The 20,805-nt window shown below is 38.6% G+C and overlaps 1 protein-coding gene and 1 pseudogene across 3 annotated transcripts in view; one reads left to right on the plus strand and one right to left on the minus strand.

Moving 5' to 3' along the window:
• GRM5 (glutamate metabotropic receptor 5) overlaps positions 1 to 20,805 on the minus strand; it is a 475,017-nt gene that overhangs the window by 176,068 nt on the left and 278,144 nt on the right. The window lies entirely within an intron of this gene.
• On the plus strand, positions 1,527 to 19,826 carry LOC123805303 (annotated as a pseudogene).

Raw genomic sequence — 20,805 nt, forward strand, 5'->3', positions numbered from 1 at the left:
GACTCAGCTGGGAAAAAAAATGCATGGCTCTGATGCTGTTATTTAATCAGAACATTTTTTGGTTTTTACTTAACCGAAGATGCATGTTTATGGTTCTTTATGCCACGCACCATCATAGATATTGAAGAATCTAAACAACCTGTACTTTGGGAGCTCATTATGCAGTTGGATAAACAAACTGCAGACAACTGCTTACTGCAGAAAAATGCTGATAAAATTTGTGCAAAGATCCAGTAACACAGAGATGATTTTTATCTTACAGTCAATTTATTAATACAGATAAATAAGAATACAGTTGAGCATATATAGTAGAAATGCATATATCAGATATCATGGTATTATTATTTTTTATTTCTTAAGGTTAATCCAACCCTTTTATTAAAGAATATGAAATTTAGAATTTCTTAACTCTGAATTTCAGATATATAATTTAGAATATTTTATTCTAATTTAATGACTCATATTTCATTTTTTGAACAAAGCTCAATCTATTTTGGGGGAGAAAAGAAATTCCATCATTGTGGGAAAGCATATTATAAACCTTGAACAAAGAAAGCAATATCCTGAAATAGATTCATTCATTAAAATAGGATATTATATATAATTATCCAATGATGTTTTTGTTCATGATAATTTATCTTTTTAAAAAGATAAAACGCTATCTGTGAATTCTAGAATGAATTACAGTTTCATTTAGAAGAAATAGTTCCTAATTCATACAACTTCTCATGGTTTGATAAAAAATAGATAAAAAACTAAATTTCTAGTTTGGATTTGATGCCAAACTAGGTTCTGAGGCAACTAAAATGAAGGGCATGGTCCTCGCCCTCAAGGAGCTGCCACTCTAGCTCCAGAGATACAAGGTGATCTGAGGTGGCGTGGTAAAGTGCCCTTCCACGTCAGGGTGGGTCTGGGAGCGAGAGGGGCTGTGGAAATTTTCTAGGCCAGAGGTCCAGCCTGAACTGAGCTGTGAAAGTAAATTCTACAGTCACTGATTTCACATTCGGTTTTGGCCCCACATCTTTATTCATCTCTCTGGTCAGTGATTTGGGTTAGCTTTACAAATGAAACTTGCATATGTGGAGTTTGGAAGAGAACCAATTTAAAGCAGCATATAGACAAATATATTTAACCTGATATGTGAAAGTTATAGAACACAGAGGGCCTCACTTTTCTGGATCTTCTTTAAATGATTTACCACTGACATTTGGAGGGTTAAAATGCAGTCAGCTCAGCAAATTCCATGGGGTGAGGGTGGAAAGAGTGGAGGATGCACAGAGGAGAGCATAAAAGGTGGTATAGGAGAGGATATTGCATTTCTAATAATGTTAAACAGGGGCTTGTTCAAATCCCACTGTGACCACGTCTTTTTTTTTTCCTCTATTACTGGAGAAAGGATCACATTTTAACATATTTTAAGTACTGTACTTATTCATATAATCATTTTCCTATATTCCTAAGAATAATGAGTAGATGTGTCATAATTCTGGTGTTTGATATTTCAAAAGAATAATCATTCCTCAGCCATGTTGGAAGATCTGACAGTGATCCTATCAGAAGTAAGAAACGCTATCTGTGAAGTCAAAGCAAGTCTAGCATGGCTAGATGTGGAAATGATTTTATAATTTCAACCACTACATTGATGATTATTTTATGCTTCCTGACCTTAATCTCCAGCTACTCTCTACTGTATCCGTCCACTGTAATGTGGATATTCCACAAATACTTCAATCTCAACATCTGGATTTATTTATTTTCCCACATTTCCATATCATCTTGATTTTCCTAACACTGGTAATAGATATTACTACCTCCTCACCTGTTTAAGCCAGAATTTTAGGAGTTCTTCACAGTTCCTACCTTGTGTTCTACTGTCTCTCCTCTGAACCCCCAACAAACTGACATTTAATCATGAACAAGTCCTGTCATTCTGTTATAAGTATTTTTCAAATAAAACTCTTATCCATCCCATTCATTCTTATTATCCAAGATTATTACAACAGCTTACAATCTATTTCCCTGGTTCCACAGTGAACTTTTTATGGCGTAATTTATGATGTCACCCTCCTGCTTGAGGATGACATCATCAATTATTTACTTAGTGTGACCTATGGGCTCTTCATAATCTGGTCCCAGCCCTACTCAGTCCTTATCTGCTGTAGTTCTCAGATGAAATTCTGTTCTGAAAATACTGGAAGCTCTGCACCATTACTTTTGTCTTTGAATAATTCCTGTGAAATCCCTTAATATGCAGCTCAAACCTGGTCTCCTTTAAGGAGTTTTCCTAAACTCCTGGGTGGAGACCCTCTCATCCTACCATAGCATCTTTATCTCATAGCCTGTGTACTCTAATAATTCCTTTTTTTTGATCTGTCCTTCCCTAAGGGCAAGAGTGATGATTTGTTTATTTCTGTCTCTAGCACCTCCTATGAGATTTTGTAAATATGCTCAACAAGAGCTTTTCGAATGTTTTAAGACATGGACACATGAATGGATGAATGAGTACATAAATGAACTGGATTATGATTAGCTACAGAATGAACTTCACATAAAAATAATGCTGAATGAACAGAGCCTGACCTTCATACAAGGCCCTTATGACATTCAAAAGCCCCACACTGATGGTCTCTGCGACCTCTAATGAGTCACTTAGTCTCTCATCTATAAAGCTTAATTAGTGCTTTGGCAGTAAGTGCAAGCTCTTAAAATGCTAGGTGTTAAATTCATTGCTTTAGAAACACTGTCATGCTCATATTCATTTGGAATAAAACTTTAAGATATGCAACAACATTCCATTTACAATGGAAAACGCTAGGTTTCCTCTTGCTTAATATAGATTTAATGGCAGCTGGCTCCCAGTTGCTTGTGAAGATGCCTCAGCTACAATCATGAAAATGTTACCATTTCTGAGGTGCCAACTCTCTTAATTCCAGGGTAACCTTTCATGATGGTTGCACCTGGGGGTGGTATAGGGTGCATAATCACAGTGAATGTGAAGAGAGCCAAACCAGCAATTCTCCCAGTGGAAATGATGGTGCGTGGTCAGTGAGATGGCCAAAAATTTAATAGTTTCTCTGCTGAGCCTGAGTCGCTACACTGAATGGTCTACTGCAGAGGAGACAAAAAGGAGTATGTACTTCCTACAGCTTTTAACTGACTGGGGAATTCAAGAAAGCATAAATTTAAAAAAAGTTTAAGACTATACGCAAAGATGATATGACACAGAAGCAATTGAATTCAATTCAATTCATTCAACAGAAATCTTTCTGAGGTCCTACTATTTGCAAAACACTATATTAGGTTCTGTGGGAGGTATAGTGATATGTGGATGAAAGACACTTCCAAGCCTCTGTAGTTTCACATGGGTAGTAGAACATGTTATTAACATAAACGAACCTGTTATAAAGGCTAGTATGGAAACACAAAGTATTGTGGAGATAGGAAAGGGAAAGGTGATTTCTGTGAAAGGCTTTTCAGAGAAAGTAGAGCATAGGTGTCTGGGTGGGATCCCAAACTGCACCCCTCATCCCTGTCCAATTCTGAAAAAGCTAGTGAAAGCATAGGGCAAAGTATCAACATAATTACTGATGACATTAAGCTAGGATACTAGTCGAATGGAGAGTCAAGTGGGCTTCTTTAAACTGATCCCCAGAACTAGGCAGACTTACCCACCCAACAAGGTATCAGTAGACTGGACATACTTCTCCGCATGGACAGGCTGTACATGTAAACCTTAGGAACCCAGGACAGCTCTTGCTCTCAAAGAAGGATCACTCCCTACAGAAGAAAGGTGAAGGGGGACTGATCCTAGTTATTCTTTCCACACTTACCAGTTAGAGATGCCATTCTACCTGCTTGCAGTGAAGCCCAGGGCCACACTAACTAGGATCCCTCATAGAGAGGAAATATTAGGAGTAGGGAAGAAACACTCCTAGCATAGAATAGGATTTAAGTGATGAAAGAGTGGGAGGGACATTTCAGGCAGTCTAAATGTGAGCCTTATAATCAAGCTCTGAGGAGATGTACTATGTAATGATTAAGAACACTCTATTGAGTGAAACAGATATGGGGTTAATCTTAATTCATTCTTGATCTATACAAGTTGCCTGAACTCTCTGAACCTTGGTTTTCTCATCTTCAAGTTGGGGTTAATAGTATCCATTTCACAGTCTCGATAAATGGCAGCTATGATACTTTTTACTACCAGCATGACTGAATAAGAGATAGGTATGTTGAATAATCAGACAACTTCCTTTACAAAGTAAATTTGGGATTTTGAGTTTTATTAAATAATCTATTTCTTTATGATTTATCAGCTTGGTGAAATCCAATTCCTGTGTATTGGGAGTTCCTGAAGCGAACTGAAGCTATGAAAAACATGTATTCCACAATATTGCTGTAATACATTAGTATAGGAAGAGTCTCATATGGACTGGTGCAGCAGAAGAGCATCACAGGTGGGCACAATGAATAGAACAAAAAAAAGTGTAGAGCTAAGTACAAGGACATGACAAAGTTTATGTGAGGTAGGATGAATGTAAATGAAGACTGCCGAAGGGCATAAGGGTAAAAAAAACACTGGGCATAATTTCATTTTTAGTTCCACCCTTCCGAGAGCATCTAACTTTTCTGATGGGATCAGACTAATGAGCTTGAACAAGCTGTAAACTGAACCAGCAATTCTCCAGGGCCCTAAATGTTTTTAAATGCACACTCAGAGGACCATGATGACCATAGAACTAAGAATTATTCACTTATGCACTTTCTTGGTTTTTCAGAGAGCAATATTATAGCTATTTTTATTTTATTGTATACATTAGTGTTAATGGCTATAGAATAATTTTATGCTATTGATTATACATGACTATAGGTACAGATGAACTATTTCTCCTGCGCATGAATGTGCGAAAATGCAAAAGGACATCCATCACCAGACTTTTTGTTGAAGACTAAGTGTAAACTGGGATCTTCAGATGAGATCGGGTGTGTTTAGGGTGGTATGGCTGTAGACTGTAGACTGGGATCTTCAAATGGAACCATTTCTACCTAACGAAGTACCTGCTCTTAAAAGAGCCATGAACTTAACCATATAAACCTTGGCCTTCTATGAGTTTAATGGCTGAATTCAAAGATAAGTTATGTGTCTAGATCAAAGGCTATAAAATAATTGGAAGGGATTATTTACAGCCATCTAGGTGTGACTTCTGACAAGCAGAAACAATATAGCAAAAAGCTTGCCCGCCTCTTACTTTTTAGAAGAAGGCCAAAAAGCCTTGTCTAATTGAAATTTAACAACCTCTAAAAATGATTATGTAACATGTAAGAATGATTTATATTTTAAAAATACACAGTTCTTAGATGTTGAAAAAAGTTACTGCCTGACCATTCCTTAACTCAGCCTTCTTCCAAATATATACTTTCATTATTTTTATAATAGAGTTGTCCTACTTACTCTCTAAGAGAAAATACTGAGATTCACATGAAGAAACTTTTCATGCAATAGCATATTTATACTTTGTGTAATTGTATTACTGCTTTGGAAGGTCCCAGGTCAGCATTTATAGGAAATAAGTATGGATGATATTTTTTAAAGAAATTCCTCCAGATCCCAAGTAATTCTATATTTCTCATTATCAAAAAAACATTGATATGATTCTACCGTGGTGACTTAGATTAAATTTGCTTTTAATATTTGAATATCTCCCAGTGGGTTTTTCTGTGTCTTTCAATTACAATGGTCCTGAAAGAAGAGCTGTAGTTTAGTTTTCAAGAAATCAGCACACATCATTGGTAGTTGTATAGCTGTAACAGTTAACAATGGCACATCATTTGGATATTAAACTACTCATTATTATTTCCACTTAGTTGGGATGTCTAGCTTAGGTGAAGTGGTCATTTATAAGACAGCACTTGTCTGTTCCAAGTCAGACACACCTGGATTTGATTACGGCATTAGATATTTGATGATAGCATCCTGCTGGGGAAATAATATGACACTTCTGAGTTTTGGTTTGTTCCTTAGTAAAATGGGTTTTCTAAAATGGTACCTACCTCATAGAATTATTGTGAAGATTAAATGGATAAAGTAGGTAAAGTACTAGGACAGTGTTTGGCATGCAGTAAGCCCTTAAGAGGTTTTTGAATGAGAGAAATAGAAGAAATCTTTGAACTGTATCAAACTTATCCCTAAACTCTAAGGATTATGGCTAAATTTCATGTCAGTTGATGTGTAATTTGAAAAGGCTCTGGAGAAGGTGATATTGCATATCCCTGTATATGGTTCTCCTTTAAAATATTTTTCTTTGTAAGCCTTCCAGCTACAATTTAAGCACTGATTCTCTTTTCCATTATGTCCAATTGACACAGGAGCTGATTTAGCATATAATTTATATCTCATGTATATACAGTATATAGTGTATATAATTACTATATATAGTATGTTTATGAAATGCTCATCATGGAATCAAATCTTAAGTCAGCAATTCCCTTTCAAATACAGCTGCATCCAAATGACTCTTACCCTGGGGAGGAAATATTTTTATTCCCCCCCCCCCCCCACAAGGCCACATGAAGCCAGGAATGTGAAAAGGAGCTGACATAAGGCAGTTTTTCTCTGAAGGAGAGCTGCTTTTCTCTGACAGCAGTTGCCAGAGGACTCTTGTGTTTGGTTCTGTCATTAAGGATTGATGCAATTTTGAATGACTTCCCACAGGAGCATTTATGTTTTGTGATTCCTTGTGAGGAGTAGGATAGTGATTTGCAAGTTTCCACTCAATACTCACTTGTTAACCAACAGTAAAATACGATAAATGTGTAACTGTAACAGAGGTACAAAATCATGTTCCCTGTCTTCCAACTGTGTGCAAGTGAAGTAATGGGGTACACTTAGAATAAAGATCTGGAAGAGCCTTTTTGCCTCAGATCATGGACTTCATAAATGCCATGTGAATTGAAATTAACATGGATTAAGCTGACCCATAAAATACGTGCATAATTGTGTGTCAGTGCAAAGTGCTTTTGTCTGAACAGAGTTTTTATCATTTTCATCATTTTCTTACAGAATTCACAGTAAAAAATTAAGGACTGTATTGCAGGCCATGGCTCTAAATTAATAGAATCTCTTTGTGGGCAAGTAAGCTAATGAAATATTTAATCACATTTTGCCTGGAAATGTTTATGTGTGTCCAACTTGGCACTACTTCCATTCAGTTATGCTAACCAAGAATCTTGAAAGTGACCCTAGACATCTTCTCTCCATGTGTAATCCAGCATAGAGTGCTGTTTTGTTCACTAAGTATTTTTCCAACCCACCCCCTTTTCTCCAGCTCTACCAACTGAATCCAGTTATGCTATCACCACCTTATCAGAACAACTGCAATAGTCCCTTAACTGTTTGTCATTACCCAGTCTTGTCCTCTGCCAATCCATTTTTGCAGCTAGGGGACCTAAATCATATTACAACCTCCCATAATTAAAACAATTTAGTGAGTTCTCTCAGGGTAAGTACAAAAGTCCTGATCATGATCTTGCATGGTCTGGCCCTTGCTTACCCCTGACATCTCACTATGCTGCACACTCCCATTTATTTTCTCCAGGCAGAATAACCTTCCTTTGATTTTTTTTTATATGTGCAATGCCTTCTTCTGCCAAAGGATCTCAGCCCATATTGTTCCCTGTGCCTTGAATACTTAAAAAAATTTATTCATCTAGTCAACTTTACTAATGTTTCATATCTCTAAGCAGTAGACATTATCTTAAGAAAATCTTCCATGACCTCCATGATTAGGTCAGTTCCAATATGGACACTCAAGGAACCACATTCCTCTCTTTCAGAGCACTTACCACAATTGTAAGTTTTTATTTACTTTGTGGCTGTTTGATAAATGTGAATCCTTACAAGTAGACTGGAGGTTCCATCAAAGCAAGTATCCTCATATTTTATCCTTTCCCAAGGATATGCTTTTTAATTGATTTATAGAGAGGGGGAGGAAGGAAGAGAGAGAGAGCAAGAGAGAAAGAAAGAGACATTAATTGGTTGCCTCCCATACATGCCACCACTGGGGGATCAAACTCATAACTTAGGTATGTGCCCTGACTGGGAATGGAGCTCACAATCTTTTGGTGTATGGGACAAAGCTCCAACCAACTGGGCCATCCAACCAGGGTGCATGTACTCTTAACTATTAAATTTCTATGGCTTGGCGTTATGCCTGGTACAGAGGAGGCATCAATAAGTATTTGCTGAATGAGTGGCCTATTTTACTTAAAGATAAGGTTTTTAGAAGTAGAAATTATAGATGTACAGTAGATTGAACAAATTGAAGGATTTTTAACCATTTTTCCTGAGACCAAATGTTCTCTCCCTTCACTTTTTAGCTATGTGTTTTTGGGTATTGATAAGCCTCCATGTTCTAGAAATAGTTACAACCTATGCAGAAACTGTAGCTGTTTCAAGTTTATAGGTGCAGAAAACTGAGGCTTCATAACAACAACCAGATAGGCTATTTCTATATTCATCAGGTCATTTCAGGTCATTTGTGAGAAGACTCAGACATGTAGATAGAAACAGAGACTCTAGACCTTCACTGGAGTATATATATATATATGTGTGTGTGTGTGTGTGTGTGTGTGTGTGTGTGTGTGTGTGTAATTCTTCCTGGAATCAGACCTCAAGCAATGCTTAGAGTTACCAAACTTCCCTTAGTTCTTAGGCCTTATCTCTGTCAGTATAATCCTGTCAAATATGGGCAGTGGTTGCTGTGGAGTGCCATGAAGATGACTCTTCAGGACCAAGGTATTTATTCTCTCAGCTGCCTGGGGTGTTGACTGCTGACAAGTCACAACTGAGCCCTTCTCCAGGAGTTAGCTCAGCCAAAGGATCTAAGAAGCTGCTTCATTCTAGGCACCCAACATCCATGAGAGCATCCTCCTTCCAATGTGGAGGTACTAAGGCTGACTCTCTTCTTTCACATGGGGACAACTTTGGAGGGTGAAGTGCCATTCTGCTGTAAGATAAAAAAGTGGTACAGTTTGGGTCAAATGTGTATGAAGCCAGTAAGCACTAGTATAACACAAAAGTCCAGATCCTATGGAATCCACCACTGCTAAATCAGTAATTTTCCCAGAGCTAACACCTATGGCTGCATGGGGAGTTTCTTATGACCCAGTGATAGAGAGAAAAAAGATAAGCTTGATTAATGGATGAGCTAGATTATGAGTACAAAGCAAAAATGGGCTATTGCCAAACCACAGACCTTCTCGGGGTAGCCCTGAAAAATAGTGGTGAGAGAAAATCCTCCCAGTGGGCAGCACTTTGGCAGTTATCCACTCTGGGTGGGAAGAAAAGTGGACTGAAGTAGAAAACTATGTCTATATATCTATATCTGTACATATATTCTATATCTATATACCTATAGATATAGATAAGATATATCTATATCTATAGAATAGATATCTATATAGATATAGATATAGATATATAGATATAGATGATATAGATATACAGATATATAGTGTTGAATGACTGGTTAATTAGGGGCTGCAAGGAATAAAAGGGGGAAACTGGCAGCCACTAGGAAGTCTGGGGAAAAGATATATGTATGAACCACCTATGGGGGTGGACGTGTAAAGAGAGCTTTGTGTTGAATATTATAGTTCATCAGAAAGCATCCACCACAGAGGAGGCACCAAGCAGCCATTCTTTGTCAGTGACCACCCCTTTGCTGGTAGAATGGGCTCAAGAGTATCTGTTAGCTAATCATGGATCCAATAGCATGACTCTCATTCTCTATCATTGATCTGTATAGGTTCAACTTATAAGCCATAGAGACCAAGTTGAGTCCCCATGCTCAAGGAGTCCAATTAACCACATGGTGGTATGTTGTCTGTGTTGTACTTCTTCCACCTTGAAAGGGGTAACAATTTATTCTGACTGATATCAACATACATATTGCATGAATGGACTTATCTTTCCTGCCTACAAGGCTTCAGTCAGCACCACTAAATGAAGGCTCACAGAATGTTTGGTTTACCAACATAGGATCCTGCCTACTGTTGCACTAGACCAAGGGACTCACTGATCAGCCAAGGGGTGTGGTATTGGTCACATTCCCATGGGATTCACTGGTTCTATCACATAGTATACAGTCTAGAACCTGCTAGCCTTATAGAGTAATGGGACAGAATCTTGAAGGCACAACTAAGGTATTAGCTTGAGTATAGTGTCCTGCAAGTACGAAATGCCATTCTCTAAGATACAATAAACATCTTTAATAAGTGAAGTGTTGCTGTGTGTCCAGTAGGTTGAATTCATTCAACAACCAAACAGTTCAGCAATCAAGCAGTGACACTATTAGTGGTTCCATTTAACATGATCCTAAGTAGGGTATTGTGCTTTCCATCATCATACATTTAGGTTTTGTGGCTCTATATGTCTTGGTTTCCAAATAGGAACACAACAGGGGACACAAGTATCCCAGTAGACTTTTAGCTTTAGCTGTCACTCTGTCACTTCCAGCTTCTTAGGCGAAGAGCTCATCAAGCAAAGAAAAGAACCACTATGCTGGCACATCACTGACCCAACTTTCAAGAAGAGAAGATACCTGGCTGGTGTGGCTCAGTGGATTTAGTGCTGGCCTACAAACCAAAGGGTTGCTGGTTTGATTCTCAGTCTACGGCACATGCTTGGGTTGCAGGCCAGGTCCCCAGTAGAGGGCATATAAGAGGCAACAATATATTGATGTTTCTCTCTGTCTCTTTTCCCCTCCCTTCTGCTCTCTAAAAATAAATAAATAAAAATTTAAAAAAAGAAAATTAAAAAATAAAAAAGAGAAGAGATGCCAGTACATTGTGACCATAATGATAGAGAAAAATATGACTGTTGCTTGGGTGAATCACTGGAGTGTCTTTTGGTACCTCCCTGCCCCATCATGACAGAAAAGTAACAAATGCAGTAGCCATGATATATGAAAGACATGGTGACCAAGAACTAAAACCATTCAGGAACGAAGCACTGCATCACGATTAGTAGGTAAGCCATCTAGACAAGGACAGCCAATGGTGCTTGCTTGGAGTGAGGGAAATCTAGAATAGGTGGTAGAGGAAGGTAAAGATAACAAATAGTATCAGGTAAGCACTCAAGGTCAGCTTCACATGTGGGACCTATAATTTGTTTCATCGGCCTTTCTTGTGTATGGTTCCTTGGGAAAAAGTCCAATCAGAATCTTGCAACAGCTATTCTTAGTAAATTCAGTACATGAAGTAACTAGATCCAGGGAGTACAGCGAGTAGACTGTGGCAGACACAAGAATGCTGCCTTGTCCAAGGCACTCCCCACCCACACAGGTGCAGAAGGATAAAGGGGAACAACTGCTTCAAAAGGAGGAAACCCTGAAAGTTTATCTAGCTTGAGGGTGCTAATTCTCTGTTGCAACTGTCTCACAGTTCAGCTTCTCTTTCCAGTCCTGCTTTGCTCATCCTTCACAGATGTTGTGGTCAAGAACACTTTTCAGTAAAGCTCATGCATGCATATTCTCAATGTCTGTTTCTTGGAGACTCAGCCTATGATATTGTGTTATGAATTCAAACAGAAATTCAGCAATCTTCAATATTTGGTGTTTACTTGGTTTTATGGGGAGGTGCTGTGTACTTGCAAGTAACTCAGGAGGTACTTTTGGACCATTTAATAGGGTCAAAAACATATTACTCATTAAATTAAAAATCATTAATAAGGAATTATTGGCTAAAATGTGTTCCCCCACCTCCATTCATATGTTGAAGTCTTAACCCCCCAGTACCTAAGAATGTAATCGCCATATTTAGAGATAAGGTTTTTAAAGAGGGAATTAAGGTTAAATGAGGTCCCTGTGTGTGGAGGTAATCAGATAGGACTGGAGGCCTTTTAAGAAAAAGACATTAGGACACTCAGAAATACACAAAAGAGCAAACATGTGAAGAAGAACCAGAATGAGGTGTCTGCAAGCCAAGGAGCGAGGCCTCAGAGGGAATCAAATCTGCTGGCACCTTGATGTTGGACTTACAGCCTCCATAATTGTGGGAAAGTGCATTTTTGTTGTTTAAGCCACCCAGTTTGTGGCATTTTGTCATGACAGTCCCAGTAAACTAAGACATAAGGATGTTTGGAATTGGGGGATTATACATCTTTTTTGACTTAATCACATGTTTTCTCAAGATGGTCAGCACAAAACAGAGAATTCAGTCTAAAATCTTGTCATATTTAAAAAGAAATCTTTGATGGATGTCTGTCTGCAGGAGAAAGGGCTGAGTCCTTCCCACACATAACCCTCCCTGTCCTGTGTTTTACCTTCCCATGAAATAATCAAGATTTCTAAGGAAGATATATAAAGTGAGAAAGAAGTCTCTTTTCAGTCACACTATTTCCAATTTATTTAATTATACTCTAAAGAATAAGAATTCCTTTTTTCAAGAAACTTACCATCTTGTGATAGGATTAGATATCTAAAGGATGGCATAGGGAAATTTAGTATTACATTAAAACACCTAATTTCCAATCTGTGATCGCAGTGGAGCTACAGGCAGGCAAAGCAAAGCCCAGTAATGAGTTTTATTTTGAAATAAAAGGTTGGGCAAAGGACCATAAAGTTGTATCCACCCCTATGAGCTTCTTGTAATATCTGTAGTTTCTCACATTCTGGTTCTTTGTTTTCACCAGTGAGAAGTAGAATGGATCAAATAACAATACTTAAAATAGTAATACAACAATAACTATAATATAATATTTTAATATAATATTATGATAAATATTATAAAATAATATTTAAGAGCACTTATCATGTGGTGACTAACTTTAAAGGTCTTACTAACTTTATATGTATCACCTCATTAGCCTTTGCAATAACCCCATACATGTGTCAGTCCATTCAGGCTGCTAATAATAAAATATCATAGGCTGGGTGGCTTAAACAACAAATATGTATTTCTCACAGTCTGGAGTACGGGAATTCCAACATCAAGGTTCCAGAAGATTTTTAATCTAGTGAGGGGCTGCTTCCTGTTTTTCAGATAGATGCCTTCTTATATCCTCACATGGCTTCTCCTTGGTGCATGCATGTGGAGAGAGAGATTCCAACTTCTTTTTTTAGAAGGGCACGAACCCCTCATAGAGTGATAAGGGCCTCACTCTCATGATCTAATCTAGTATTAGTTATGTCTTGAAGGCCCCACCTCCAAATACCAACATTTTAGGGATTTAGGGCTTCAAAATATGAATTTGAAGGGGACACAAGCATCAGTTCCATAGTAATACCCATTTCCATCAGGAAACTGATGGTAAAGGAAGTTAAGGACCTTTCCCCCACATCACATGATAACCAATAGGGCCCAGTTTTAAGTCCAGAACTTATTCTCTGCTGAGCCCTCATTTATACACAGAGCATCAATGACTGCCTTCTCTACATGGACCATCAGACAGAAGACAGGGACCACTGCATATTTCAGTCTCAAAGAAATTCAAGGATGCTTATGGCAGAAAAAGAAGCCCAGTATATAAAGGAATTGAACATTCTGAAAATTATTTTATCATCTCTGAAACTGTTGGAAAAATTGAATGGACCTAACAGAAAAAGTGAATGAGTGACTCTGCCTGACTCTTTTGCTCTTTTTACATTCTTCCTTCCACTTATTTAGTCCTTAACTAAGGACTGAAACTAATCTACTTGCAAAGTTCTTCACTTTTGTGATGGTGAAGATGCAAAGTAAACAAGACAGACACAGCCCCTTGAAGTCATGTGATGTTTTTTTCTTCTTATCTCTATGCTTTTTCTGCTCTCTCCTAACTATGTTTTTCCAAGGAGGAAACACATTTGGCATAATTTAGGAGGCCTCATCTCCCCTAGATCAGAAGGATACATATGTGGTTTCATTTCCATTTGCATAAAGCCCTTCCTCTCTTTTTTCCCTTATTTTTGCAATTTTGTTTTCATGTATTAATTTTTCTTCCCACTTCTAGCACTCTCATAAACTAATTACCAAATATACTATGTCCAAGAGATCCCAACTATTAAGTATATAAGAAACTGTATGTATATATTCTAGGGAAGACAGATAACACAATTACCATCCACATCCTAAAAGAAGCTGAGTTTCTGGGGCTCATCTTCCACCTCTGTCCAGCATGGGGGTTGGATGAGATTGGGTGGTTCTCTGTCCTGGCTGAACATTAGAATCACCTGGGGATCATTAAAGATACATCAGCACTTGAGCTTCACTCTTAGACTCTTACTTATTTAACCAAATGTGGGGTCTGGGGAGTATTATTTTGTAAAATCTCCCCAGGGTGTTTTAATGGTAGCTAAAATAGAGAACCTTGGAGCTAAATCATTTTTTAGGTCCCTTATGTAGCTTTAACATTCAGTCACTCCTAAATGTAACCTTTATAAAATAGATGATAAAAGTATTACTGTGTTGAAAACTCAAATTTCATCTCCACACCCTTAACTTGGTTAACTTGCTCTTGTGGTGAGGGTGTCACATCAGCACGGTGACAGTTCTGACAGGGAGTCAGGTGATACTGCCTATACGTTTCCTGATAGAGTGGTGGCATTGTTTTCCTTCCTTGCTGCCACTCCTCATCTACTACATAGCCTGTCTCTGTGCCTTCTGTTAATCTCATCTCCAATCCATCTTCTATACACTTACCAAAAATGATTCATTTTTAAAGAATCCAGTCTGCTTTATAGTACTCCCCTTTAATAACTGCTATTTCCCCTAGGGTCAAGTAAAAACTCTTTGGTTATGTCACACATGAAACTGATTTTTGTTCTCAACATAAGATATTCACATGCATACGCTCTACATATTTCAGCCTAATTAAATTAACAATAACCCATCTTTTATAGCATTTACTATTCATCACCTACTTGTTAAAGGTTTTTACATATATTAATTTATTCAAGCCTTATAACAATCCCATGAGTTAGATACTGTTGTTCTCCATTTTACCCATAAAGAAACCAAGACTCTAAGAAGTTCAGTAACTTCCTAAAGACACAGAGCTGGGATTTCACATACTTGGAATTCAAAATCTAACACTTTGATCCCAAATCCTATGCTTTTTGAACAGTGTTATTAACTCCCTCACATATCTCATCTAAGTTTATTTGTTGCATTTTTTTAATCCTCACCTGACAATATGTTTGTTGATTTGACAGAGAGAGAGAAACATTAATCAGTAGTCTCCTGCACACACCCCAACCAACCTGCACACAACCTTTTGCGTATGGGGATAGGGCAACTTAGCAACCTGGCCAGGGCTATTTGTTCCATTTTGAATGCTCATCTTTTGCCATGTCCTCAAATATTGATTAGCATTTATGATCCTTTAAGATTCAACTGAAATGTTAACTCTCCTGGAAGAAGTTTCTAAGCCTTCAAGCTTCTTCACTCTGTATTTAGTGTCTTTTACTAACCTAACACCTTGTTTTGACTTCTTCATTGTGGCATTTATTGTACTATAGTAATTTTCTTTTTATGCATCTACATCAAAGTGGAATGAAATCTAATCTGTGAGATTCTTGGGGTCAGGGAATGTGTCTTTTATTTTTGTACTCCTATTTCCCACTACAGTGGAGACTGAAGTCCCTGACATGGACTATGTTATGGCCCTGACATGGAGCAACCTTATACTATGATCTCCAGCCTGGGAAATTTCTGAGAGTGAAAGGGGGCACAATTAATGGTTGCCCAGGGATAACATACATGGATATAAGGGACATAAACCTGGATGTATGGTTTCCTTATTTTTAAAACTGCTTCCTCAGGAAATTTCCTCCATGTTAATATCCAATTCCCTTGGAAAGAATTTATAAATTGATCTGCCTTTTGGTAAATCCTTTATTTGGCCTATAGAATCATACAAATTCTCCAGGATATGGGCATTTATAATTTTACAGTATCTATAATTTTGCTTATAGTTTAGTTTAACTAAAAATTAGTAGATGGCCTCTCATCAGAAGAGATGATATTTAGTTAGTGGTGGCAAATTACTGGCATTATTAAGGGAAAGCTCATGAATTTGGTGATTGTATAGTAAATTAATTATTGACCAATATAACACCTAGACTGCAATGTTTAAGGGTTAATGCAATGGAACCATTTCTTAATCTTGTTTGACAGCATCCAAGGAATAATTCTCCCATTTCTCTGTATACCACCTTTCTAAGTCCTTCAAGGGGAACACTAGTGGATAACCTGATTGATTACATTAGTCTTAACAAGATGATCACTTGTGCTTGACTATCTGGGGTTGATTCCAAATGCTGGTATCCATTAGCTGTGCGATCTTGGAGAAACTATTTAATGTGCCTCAGTTTTCTCATCTATAGACTAGTAGTAGTACCTACATCACACAGTTATGTTAATATCTAAAATATTTAAGTCAAACCTGGCATGTAGTATGATATATACAAGTTAGATAAATAAATGGGCAGTGTCACTGTGCATGTAAAGAATATGCACATGTGTAAGGCTCTTTTCCTTTCTCATCACATAGGGGTTATTCCTTAGCTGAACCAACCAACTAGCCCATCCCCAACTACTCTACCTCCCATATGTATGACATCTACCCACATCTTTCCTTCTGCATCTGGCTGAGAATGTTGGTTGATAATTAATATTTTTATACCATGAGGCCTCCAGTGGGTAATACAAGTGTGAGGTTTTGATTCAAGCTGAGGAATAAGGACCTTTAGGTCTCAAGTGTCAGCTATGTATCAGTGGTTCTATCAGCCATGGCCCAGCTAATAAAACAGGGTCCTTTCCTTCTTTGTGTATAGGTTTTTCAAGATCCTTTGAAGAGGAAGGAAACATGGCAATATGGGATTTGAACATTCTTTGTGCATTGAAACAACCTGCATATAATATTATTGAAACTGCACTCCTTTATTGAACTGATACAAGCAATCTGAAGAGCATCAAGTGGTGATAGATCAAGGCAGGAAAAATAGCCTAACTGGGTGCTATTGCTTGTCAACATGTTGAGCAAAGGGAGAGTATTTTTTTGTTTTTGGTTTTTGTTTTTTTGGTATGATCTAAAAGACTAAATGAGAAAGGGGATAACTTTGTCAGAATGTTATTTAATACTTTCTCTTTGTATCATTCTCTTGCAGGCATCTCACATTTGGGGAAATACTGGGATGAGGGGAGGCAAAGAAACATGGTATAAAAACTAAAGGCTTTGAGATATAAATGTTGGATTGGAATCGTTTCTCTGCCATTTAATATGCGACCTTTCAAATAATTTTCCTTTTTGAGTTTGTTTTAATCTGTAAACATGTCAGTCCATCTCCACCACAGAGATTTAGTGGCTATAACATTAGACAATGTGTGTAAAAGATTCTTCCACACAGTCTCACACATTGAAGATGTTCAGGGTTGAATAAATAATTTACTTTTTCTAAAGTTTTTTTTAAAGGCTTATAATGGGAAAAATTTCTTGTTACCCCATTTTAGGAGTGATAAAGACTGGCTTTTTTGCTCTATTGTGGGTCATATGTGGACACTTTAAAAACATCACCTAGTCCCCACCCTCAAAATCTCATTCGCTTATTAAAAAACCAAAAGCATTTATTAAGATCCTGATATGAACCAGATAACATGGTAGGAACTCAGTTGTGGAAATACATGACAGAACACATGCTCTCAAAAGGTCTAATGAGAGAGATGAATAAACAGAAAGTCATGGTACTAGAATTTATCAATTCTAGTTTCCACATTTTTTTCTTGTCTTCACATTTCTGTGAGACATATCTTACATTTGATGATCTCTTGCAATGATGAAAACAGTAATTACTCTTTTGGGGGAAAAGTCTAGAGTGCTCTGGAGAGAACAGAAGAGAGCAGATGTCAGAAAAAGCTTCCCAGAGAAGAGGTGCTTAGTGATCTCTCCATGAGTGGACCAAGGAAGGAGGAATGTGGCAAGGGAGGGAGTGGTGTGTGCAAGGACCCAACAAGATAAGTGATCATGTGTCAAGGCCCTATGCATCATTCTCGGTAGTGATAGCATAGAGGTGCGGGGGGGTGAGGATAAAGTGATGATGGGCCATGAGGCAAAGAGTTGAGTAGAGGTCAGGTCACGTAGAGCCAGGTTAAGTGATCTGGACTTTATCTGATGAGTAATAAGGAAGCCTTTAAGCAGGGCCTGGCAACCCTGGACTTGCAACATTGACAGATTCCCCTGGACTAATGGCATGGAAGAAAGTAGGCTATGACAGTGAGGACCAGAACATGGAAGGGACTTTTGGACATGGAGCCCAAACCCAGCTGTCTAGAACAAGGGAAGTCTCTGGAGAGGAGGCCATCTCAGTGTCATGAAGATTGGTCAGAGTGGAAACCAGTGTGCCCTGGCATGAACCTGTGGCATTGGGTGGCTGGGCTATTTGCCTGAAGTCACCCTAAGTAAGTAGGAACTGTATTTCCATGATCATTTCTGGGCAAACATGCATTCCTGGCATCATTCCCATGTGCCCCAGGGGCAAATTTAGGTGGGTTTTTGAATGTGCAAATGTTCTATTATAGCCATGTGTCTGAATATCTCTGTCTTCACAAACACTCACTGAACCAACGGAATCTGTTCTTAATAGGCAAAAACTGTGCTCTAGGATTGGCACAGAAACAGCTCTGCTGCCTACGAAGTGGTCTCTTCTAGCTTCTTGCTGAAGGTCCCTTTGGTTCTCTCTCCCCTATACACCAGAGGGAAAGGCTGCATAATTACATTCACAACTGCAATTGTTTCAAATTAAACTGCCCCAGGAGCTGAATTACCTCAGTTAATGTTTCTCAGTAGTCCTGTGGCACTCTGCAATCAGGTATTTTCAAACAATAGATGTTGTTCCTTTATCTGTTCCAAAGTAAGGCACTTGCAAAGGTGCAGTCATGTTCACTACAGAAAGTGTTGTTTTGTTTGGTTTCATAAAAATGGTGGGCAGGAAAAACATACTAGAAAAAAATAGAAATAGAAACTAAATAGGAAATGAAAAGATTTGGAAAATAATAGTTTCTGGGGTGAAAGGGCGTGGTACCTCTGGTTGGTGATGGCTTTGTTGAGGCTGAAGCCAAACCTGATGTGGAGAGATGGCAACAGAAAAGTGTGACAGGGAGGCATTTGGACAAGGACCTGGGAGTCCTTGAGGACGTGTTGCATACCCTGAAAGCCCAGGCAAGCAAACAGGCCTCTGAGGTGATCAATGAATATTCCCACAAGGCTGACTTACTTTTGAAGTAAGTAATTACTTTCTGAAGTAATTACTGGATGCTGCAGGGAGACACCGACCTCCTCCTCAGAGACCAGCTGCACCAACCACAGGAAGGGAGCAGGTACTGCCACCAAGATGGTGCATCTACAGTTCCTGGCATGATACACCAGTGAGATATGGAGTGAGCTGCTAGCCATGGGCTCTGTTAGGGAGCCCAAGCTGGGTGTGAGGAAGAGAACTGGGGCAGTAGGACCCAGGCCAGGGGACGAGAAGCAGTTGGCAGCCAAGCTAGACCTTGTCCTACAGAAACACCAGAACCTCCAGTAGAAGCTGGCAGAAGAAAAGCAAGGCCTGGACCAGAGCCTTAACCCCAACACACTGGCTACCCAGAATGCCACCACAAAGGATAATCAGACCATGTTGCACTCACTCAATATGCCTGACTAGAACCTAAAGAAGCTGGAGATAGAATGAGAGCAGGAGGAGTGGCACACACAAAAATCAGTCCACTGGATGGTTTGGGCCATATTTACCATTGCCTGCTTCATTTTCATCAGCATGATCCGCTTTACCCCTATCATGCCCAGATGCAAATAAAAACCTGGCCTGAGAAAAAAAAAGGAAAAAATAGTTTCCAGAACATCCTTACAAAAGTGCCTTTATTTATTTTTAGGGCCTGGGAGAACCTTGCTGAGTTGGTGACAATTTTGCCTGGCCCCAACTCTCAAGCCAGAGCCCCAAAAAGCAGTGATAGTAGGACATGGATTTCCATTAAACAGGAATTAACTAATGGCTCTGCCACTTACTATTGTGGCTTCTTAGGCAAGTCACTAAAGTTTCCAGAACTCATGTTCTTCACCTCACAGAACAGGTGTGGGTGAACATAGAACATGCCCTTCAAAATATAATGAGCTATTCAATGCTAAAGAATCACAATTACTTGATAAAAATTTGAAGCAAATTTTTTTTGGCTCCTAGTTTCATTTATTAATTCCAAAATATATCATTGAAACCTATTACATGCCAGGTATGTTTGTGTATGTGTGAGTGTGTGAGTGTGTGAGTGTGTGTGTGTGTGTGTGTGTGTGTGTGTGTGTCAGGTAGTATTGAGAAGGGGTACTCCAGGTAGAAGGGGCACTCCAGGTAGAAGGACCAGGGCAGGCAAAGTCCCTGAACCAGAAGGACTGCAAGTTTGAAGATTTGAAAAACAATTCATGTTGCAGAAGCACTGAAAACTGAGGTAGAAAATTACACTATTAAGGGTGAATTGGGGCCAGCGGTGCTGATCATTTAGTGTGTTATAACTCAGTGTATTTGTGGGGAAACAGATGGGACACTTAGATTAGGATAATTAGGAAAATTTAAGAAAGATTAACAAAGGCACTGTTTATGAAGGTGTAGGCAGGATGTGGTGAAATCATTAAGGATTGAATATCCATATCTTAGTAACGGTGGAGCCTAGGTACCAGCCCTAAAGCAAAGGAGCAAAGGATGGAGGGAGCAGTGACCTCATTCAGACCCAGGGATAGAAAGGGTTGAGGAAACAGGGCCTGCTAGGGAAAGCGGGCAGCCAGTT

Source organism: Phyllostomus hastatus, unplaced genomic scaffold (assembly GCF_019186645.2).
Source record: "Phyllostomus hastatus isolate PE091 unplaced genomic scaffold, TTU_PhHast_1.1 phas_scaffold_317, whole genome shotgun sequence".
Classification (NCBI taxonomy): domain Eukaryota; kingdom Metazoa; phylum Chordata; class Mammalia; order Chiroptera; family Phyllostomidae; genus Phyllostomus; species Phyllostomus hastatus.